Below are 5,919 nucleotides of genomic sequence, written 5' to 3'. Positions count from 1 at the left end.
TATACTAAGACTTTTTTGAGTAAAGTGATGCTAATGGGGTGGCACCATGCGGCCTCCTATGTGCGGTCATCTTTCTTTAGCTGCCAGCGGGCCCCTGCCAGCACCTGCTTAAGAAAGCACTTAAAAAAGCTACGCAGGGTATCAAAAGCAATACCCTGGGCTTCGCTCATACCTTAAACTGATTTTTTGACTTTTTCTGGCGTCCCAAAAACGCATATTATCTTCGATACACTCGTAGCTCTGGGGTTAAGCCAAGGTACAAGGTTGTGAAAACAGAAGTGTTTGCGAAAGTGCATTGAATTTTTAGTCAACATCAACTTTATTTACTGAGCTCAATTGTGTTTTATTGTACTTAGGAAGATTTCGTCTTGCCCAGCTAAGTTATGAGCGGCTTCATTGGCAAGACAAATTCAAAACTCCCGGTATATAATAAATTGTTCATTTGATAGTTTATTGGCAAACAGCCTGCACTGCCATGCCCCATGGTTCAATCTCTGAATCCCATTACAACGCTGAGGTTGTTTCGTTGTAATGGGCACTTGCGCAGGCCAAGACTGGTTTGCGGTTACTAATTTCAACATGTTTTCGATGCAATGTTTTTTTTTGGGGGGGGGGAGGCTAAAATTGTTTCCTCTAGAAGCGCCTGTGGCCACATTGGCTCTTCAGATATAAGACTATATGCATAAGCAGCAGTTCAGAAAGTGTAACATGTTACTCTACAAACATGGCGCCAAGTAGCAGGAAACAGCGCTGAGTAATTATGAAGACACGTATTTCAAGTACGAGTGCCAACGACAAGTATGGAAATATTGAAAGTGGGCTGGCCGAAATCAAAACTAAAGTAAAAACAATAAAAATATAGTTTACTCATGTTTACCTCAACAACGACTTACTAAGGGGACAAAGCAGAGATTTCGCAAATTATTGTTTGTTCCAAACACAGAAAAACAATGTAGATTAGGCATACCTTTAGGTATTACATACATACCACTGTATTATGTGTAAATGTACCACTAATGTAGCATCACGCAGATAGCTTGTAAAATTAGCGGCACAGGTGTAATATACAAAATAGTCGCCTAATTTACTTTGGTTTTTGCATTTTTAGAAACGACAAATACCCCGATGATGCCCATCCAATAAAATTTGATGTGGGCTGCTTTGGAATGCAGCAAGTAGTGGTAAATTGCATTAGGCAATGACTCAAGTGCAAAGTACCCTTTTTGATACCCTGGCAGACTTCTGCCATGTCGACGTTACAAAAGGAGTGGCCAGGGATGTACTGGAATGGATACATTGGCAGCTTGAGAACCATGACCCCACAGAAGAGTTGGAGGCATCGAACTGGCATTATTATAATAAAAACCATTGAGTATTTCTCTTTTTCTTCCATATTTGGAAATTTTCCACTTCAGAAATTTGCGCTAGACCAGAGTAGTCTGTTTGGTTTGTTTCAGTCCCGCCCTGTGTTTAAGGATGCTGCAAATAAAGGTATGATATTTGATTCAGTTGGCTTTGACTGAGCGCCCTAACTTTATCGCATGTGATATGCTTTTTACCAGGGTGTCGAACCGGAATTTTTTCGGGTTCGGTTCGGTTTCGGGTTCAAGCCTTTCGGGTTCGGTTCGGGTTCGGTTCCGGAGCACGATTCAGTTCCGGTTCGAACCGGTTCAAAGGGGTTCAAACGGGTTCGGAGAAAAAAAAAGCAGGCGCGTTTTTTTCTGTTATTTTTTGTGCTCGGTTTTCATTTCTTTATCAAGTCGGTATGAAAACAGAGCCATAATGTAGCTTTATTTGTGCAAATGTTTTGTCTTGGACAAATTAAAGCTACCCTGGAACCCTTTTCCCAACTTTTTTAAGTCTAGAATGCTTGCAGGAAGTATTCAACCAAGACATCGAGTACTTAGATTAGGGGGTCGCAGAGTGCCTCAGCGAAAATTACTCCTCTGTCCCCGTCAGATAACTTAAAAACTTGCTTAAAATATTTTTCTCTTTCCGCTCTTGCGTGCTTCTACCGCTGGAATGACGTCATTACAGCGGTGTAGCGGCTAATTGCCTACTTTAAAAAAAAAGCCACGAAAGCGAAGCAGAAACGGAAGGCGTATCTGCTGTGACGAGAATATCACCGACTGCTGTTCTGTGCCGGGAACAGCTATAGCTTTCGCAGTGCTTCCACATGCGAAGAAAAGAGTGAAAGCGTGTATCGAAAGTGTTGAAAAGTTTCTTTAACTCTACAATCTACTGCAAAATGTTTTCTATGGTAGGTCCATGATTACAACATAAACTGAAGCGAAATAAAAGGTTTGATGGGACACTTAAGGCTGCGTATTCGTATAAATGTGAAAGCATTACTTTCTATGCCCCAAGTTTATTTTTATTAATTTAGTTTATTTGATTTTTATATTTTAACGTATTTTATTCTTGGCTCATAACACTGCAGTTTTATACGCATTAGTTGTTTTCTTGAGGAAACAAAAATATAGCGGACTATTACAATACTCGCTAATGAGAAATTTGAGTGCAGCGTGAACTGTAGTCTTCTCGGCGACGGTGCATAGCTGCTGTGTCTAAGGAAGTGATCGCGTCATCAGCAAATGCATGAGGCGTGCGGTATACTCTGTCGTTATGTCGTAAGGCGTCGCCGCTGTGAAGCACGTCTCGCACAGTCTCAAAATTCCTCCCTCCCCCTCACACTTTCGTCATTATTTCATCCTCCGCTTTCCTGCTCACTCTATCTTCGGTGGCGTCTTCGTTCTCTCCGGTACAACGAGGCCGACGCTGATGACGCGAAACCACAGGAGCGGGCGCTTATGGGCTGCGCTCTAACGCATGGCGGCTACGTAGAGTAGCCTGCCGTACTGTGATCTACTCCCTTCGCCGACCAGTGACGGACTGCACATCGGCTCCAAATAATACGTCCTCGCCACAGTCTTCTGGAAGGCAAACATGTAGCCTCCTGGCCAGTGAGCAGCGCCCCGGTGCCTTCAATGCCTCCCCCCTCGGTGCATCGTCGCCAGAAGCTTCTGGCAATTGGCAGACGCCCTGCAGGCTGCCTAAGCAGACGACCCGTCCATCGACAATCGTTTTTTGATACCATCGAGTGTCGCGATGGTGCGGCATTTTGCATCTCCGGCCCGCCCTCCCCCCTTCCCCCCGGGCGTCTCGTGACAGGCCGCCCGTCGTCCCCAAATCACGCATCCTCGCAGGAATCTTCTACCTGGCAGACAGGCAGGCAGGCTGCAGGCAGACGGGCAGGTAGTTTACTGGCAAGCAGGCAGTCTCTTGGGCGGGCAGGAGAGCCTGCGCGACCGCTATCCCTTTTTTGGATCCATCAAATCTCTACGCACGCACGCACACACGCGCCCCTATTTTAGCACAATGAGGAAAAAAAATTGCGTTGTAAATAAATTGGTTGGTCTGCTACGCTTTTCGTGTGCCCCTTGTTTCAACGGCGCTTTAGCTTCAACAATAAATCATTAGCAGTGATAAAAGTCGAAAACATTCCGGCGTAAGCGTCAACCTCCGACTGTCAAGCGTGGCTGGTGGCGTTTTGAGCGATTTTCTTCTGCTCATCTTTTATCTGCTAACAGATTGGTTAGAAAGAAATAACGGCTTTAATGACTCATTGGACAGCGTGTATAGGACGGCATTGGATAGGGAACCACCGGAGACAGGAATTTGCTAATGGCACTTCTGCGACTGCTGACAGCGATTGAGCTGTAGGAACGATAATAGCCTAGTAAATTCACAAGCTGCAGTAATGATTCCTCGTAGAGGGATGCAGAGAGAAAATGAACCTAATTAAATCGAGGAAAAGTTTCAGAGAGGCGCCATCATTCAAGGGGCCGAGTGCATGGGCAGCCGTTTCCGTCAAGAGCAGCTGATCTCTCAGGCCGGAGCTGGCCAACGCTCTCTCCCTAATCTCTATGGAAACGTGAAGGTTAGGTGGATCTAGGGTAGACGTTTTGCAGCCGCCTTCTATGCGTATAAGGATCCCAGGCTCTCCCCAGATGCTGCGAAATGGAGAGAATTGTGTCGGGTCGAAGAGGTGAAATCTGGTAGGGTGTGGGAAGGTTTTAACCAGCAGGGCGCGGAATAATCTTTTCTTGTTAATCGGTAGCGATTTGTGCGGGGAGGAATACGTTTTACGGGAGAGCCTATGGTGTTGATTAATTTCCTGGTATTGACTACAGGATGCACGCTCTCGGGCTCGGCTTTAATGGCGCTGGCTAAGCGGGTCAAATCTTGGGCCACTGACGAGGTTGTTTCCCGGGGATGCCAGTACGAGTTGGTGCCGATACATTTATTTTACAAAAACCGCCAGCCTTGTTACAAGGCCTTAGGCAGGAGTGGGCATTCGGTACAAGCACAGATCAACAAGCTACGAGACAAACAAATAAATGCACAATATTCAGCACAAAGAAATGTTTTAAATGCATAGCATTTTAGTAACTCACAATGTCACGCGGCGTTGGCGTGCCTTGTCGTAGTCCGCATGCGCGCCTTGTCGTTGTCCGCATGCGCGCCTTGTCGTAGTCCGCAGGCGCGCCTTGTCGTAGTCCGCAGCCAGGCCACTACACTATAAAGAAATAACAGTTTCCGGCGCCCGGTTTCGAACCCATGACGCCGCGGGCGTTCGGAGCGCAAGCTGCCCGGCGCACTACCGACCGAGCCACGAAACCGACACAGATTTCGATGCACCGAACGCGCCTTATATCCTTCACTCATTTCTCGTTTGTTTCGAAAGCGCCACAAGTTGTCCCGCGCCTCCAAAAGATGGCGACACGGGTCCCGCGATCGAGAGATACGACTTGCCGGCGCACCCCCTCGGAAATGCTGTGCATTTGATCGTGCCCCTCGCGAGGGGGATGTTTCTTCTACGTGTCCGAGAAGAAGTGGATTTGTTTGTCAATGAGTTTCATGTACGAAAGGCATAGAAAACTCCGTTGCACCCACCCTAAGGTAAATCTTTTTCCTTGCCACTTCGGAAACAGACAAAAATTAACAAGAAAGCAGACAACGAAGAGAAACTGCACAAAAATCAGCACAAGATTTTTTTCCGTGCCGCAATTTTACGGGGAAAGACGGGATATGAATGCTATGATTTATTTGAAAGTGCAGAAAGAAATGATGAAACAGTCTGGCAGTCAACAATGGGGGCGGGTAGGGCGTTCCATTCAGACACCGTGCGTGGTTAGAAAGAATTTTTAAACGCGTTAGTCCTGCATGAAAAATTTTTGACCTTTTTATCGTGATAGGAGTGCGTGCAACGGTGGCTAGCCGGTAGAATGTATAAAGTTTTATCTATTCCTGTTTGACCATTGCAGAGTAGGTAGAAAAATTTCATTCGGTCTCGATAACGTCTTGTTGCAAGGTTCTCTAGTTCTGCAGCTTTTAAAAGACTTGACAGGGACGAGCACCAGCTGTATGAATTGTAAATAAATCTAGCTAATTTTCTCTGGACTTTCTCAATTTTAGTGATGTTGGTTTGCGTGTGTGGATCCCAGACAATCGAAGCGTATTCTAAAATAGGTCGGATATATGTTTTATATGACAAAAGTTTTAGTTCAGGGGATGCGTTTCCTATAGACCGCCTTAAAAATGCAAGTTTCTTCATTGCTTTATTGTAAATGTATGTTATGTGCTCATTCCACTAAAGATCTGATGTGATTACTACCCCCAAGTATTTGTAAGAACACACGACGGATAGAGGCTGGTTGTTGATGCTGTAAGAGAAAACTAAGGGATTCTTTTTGAGGGTAACGGTCATTGTAACAGACTTTGTTAAATTTATAGTCATCTGCCATTTCGAGCACCATGTTTGTACTACCGCTAGCGAAGTGTTTAAGTCTGCCTGGTCACTTGAATTGCCTATTTCGTTATACAGGATGCAGTCATCTGCAAAAAGCTTTATCTTGA

The sequence above is a fragment of the Haemaphysalis longicornis genome, unplaced genomic scaffold, assembly GCF_048455015.1.
Source record: "Haemaphysalis longicornis isolate Haplotype H1 unplaced genomic scaffold, Haemaphysalis longicornis Haplotype H1 scaffold_11, whole genome shotgun sequence".
NCBI classification, from domain to species: domain Eukaryota; kingdom Metazoa; phylum Arthropoda; class Arachnida; order Ixodida; family Ixodidae; genus Haemaphysalis; species Haemaphysalis longicornis.
The sequence above is the reverse complement of the archived record's forward strand: the minus strand, read 5'-3'. Positions refer to the sequence as shown.